Below are 2,683 nucleotides of genomic sequence, written 5' to 3' on the forward strand. Positions count from 1 at the left end.
CCTTGACCCTTGCCTGCCATCTGCATAATATAATACATATTTAGATTGAAACATATAAGAAACTAGCTATAAAACAAGAGTGCTATAAAAACCAACTTTTTAAAGCTCATCATCGTATTGTTCCTCGTCCGAGAATTCATCATCCTCACTTGTTTGAGCTTCATCAGTTGATTCTTCGTCCTCATTTTCTATAATTGTTACTTTATTTATATCAACTTCTTCTAATATGCGTTCAGGATGTTCCAAATCATTTTCTAACTAATCGTCCACTATTTGGTGAACACTAGAGATATAGGTTTGATAGGCAACATCTAACACATTCTCGACTTCCACCCTACCTATAGGCTTAGTTTTTATTACATCCCACCAATCAGACTTATTCCGCTTCAATGGATAAGGAGCATAATACACTTGACTAACATTATGTGCAATTATCAAAGGATCATAGCGATCATACTCCCTCGTATGATTAACCTTAATTATGTTGTATTGGTTGTGTACTCTTGTACCTCTTGTTGGATTTGGGTCAAACAACTTGCATCTAAAGTGTATCAATTTCTTAAATGGCCAACCTTTATATTCTAGTTCTATTATTTCTTTGAGCACACCGTAATAATCAATATCTCCAACTTGGTTACCATCACCACCTTGTACCCACACTCCGCTGTTGTTGCTATTTTTATTTTTAGAGCAATCATTTGTATGGAACTTATAACCATTCACTACGTACTTAGACATTGTTGTGACCTCAAGCCCAGGTCTCCAAGATATATCTTATAAAAATTGGTTTACACCATTATTTGGATTATTTACCTACATAGTGTTATAAAAATTCATAAGTTAGCATAACTTACAAACCTTATTTACCTACATAGTGATAGAACATTATATGGATAAACTTACAAACTGTTTGAACCACGTATCAAATCTCGTATATACACCATCATGGCCAAATTGACCCACGAATTGACTGTGACACGTCAAATATTTTTAGTAGTTGCATCAAGATGTAATCACAGTAAATTTTATATTTTGATAACTAATAAATCAATACTTACTTGAGAAATGGTACAACTTCGGGACAATTTAGCAACACATGAAGTGTAGCTAACTTGTACTCCATGTCACTCAAACATCTCTTTCTAACATCCTTAGAACATCGGCATGGTTTATTGAATATGGACATTGGTGGATATAATGGATCATTCACACATTCTACCATGTGCCTAATGGGCCTATTCCTAGAACATGGCACGTTAATAATAAGAACAAAAATGAGCAGTTTCCTTTGCAAGATAAGCTTCGCATATAGATCCTTCAATCCTATTCGTCTGCTTAACGAATTGTTTGCATTTGCCAATTGTCCTACATAATGTCATGTTAGCCAAGAACATTCAAATAAAATAGAAAATTACATCAAACTTATAATATTACCTCTCAAAGGGATACATCCATCTGAATTGAACATGCCCTCCAAGTCGTGCCTCGTGTACAAGGTAGATTGGAAGGTGTTCCATCACATCAAAAAAAGCACATGGAAATATTTTTTCCATCTTACTAGAAGTTACACGAATGTTCTGATGCATCCGGAGTAAGTTTTCTTGCCTTAATGTGGTAGAACACAAGTTTTTGAAAAACAAACTATATCTCTGTGATGGGTTTCCAGATTCGTTTAGGCAAACCAAAAAATGCAATAGGCATTAAGGTCTCCATGAAAACATGATAGTCATGACCTTTTAAATGGCTCAACTTCCCTGCCTCCATATCTACTTTTTTTCAAAGATTCAACGCATAACTATCGCGCCCCCTTTTTCCTCGCGGAGTCCGGGTTTCGACATTCATGGGGGAACAACTCATTTCCTTTGGGGAATTGGGTATTTGAAGAGTCTAAGGTGCGTTAGGGCACCTATAGCGATTAACTCGTATAACTAGTTTGCATTACCAGTGATTAGGGTAAGGGCTCGAAATAACCTTTAGGGGAAGGTGTTAGGCACCCCTCGCAATCCACAACGGTGGGTCCCTGCCGAACTCAATTAGGTGAATTAGTCATTTAACAGATAGGCAATCTAAGCACCCATTTGCAAGTAAAGGAAGTTTGACATATCTAAATAAAGGAAGTTTAACAGATAGGTAGTCTATGCACACATATTTAAATAGGGTGAGGGAAGTCCTAGGTTTGTTGGCCAATAGGATCATATCTGTACAATACCCGGTAAGCCTTCCTCAAATAGAGGGGTTACACGTGGCATTAGCGCACAGCTCATCATATCCTCTACTACCCAGTTACCCTCCCCTTAGCGGTTATATAAGCGGTTTTAACTAACGAACTCTAAGCGTGCTTTACCCGTCCCTTCCTTGTGGCCCTAGAGGTGTTTAAGACCTCTAATCTAAGCCAGTTCTAGACCCTCCTAAGGTGTTTAAAAGGGAAAATCTAAGCAACAACAAAGAACATATAGGACTGTCAAATAAGAAAACAATTAAGGGGGCTCATGTTTACCTCCACACATAAACAGATAATTAGCACGTCTCAAACAGCAGATTTCAGAGAAACTCAGAAAGGTCCTAGAACAGGATATCTAGGTGAGCATGACAAACAGAGAATATGCAGCATTATTTTAGAGTGAATTAGCATAAACTTAATTAGTTTGCCTACTGATTTTAACACCTGTTGAATCTGGGTAGT

Source organism: Nicotiana attenuata, chromosome 3 (assembly GCF_001879085.1).
Source record: "Nicotiana attenuata strain UT chromosome 3, NIATTr2, whole genome shotgun sequence".
NCBI classification, from domain to species: domain Eukaryota; kingdom Viridiplantae; phylum Streptophyta; class Magnoliopsida; order Solanales; family Solanaceae; genus Nicotiana; species Nicotiana attenuata.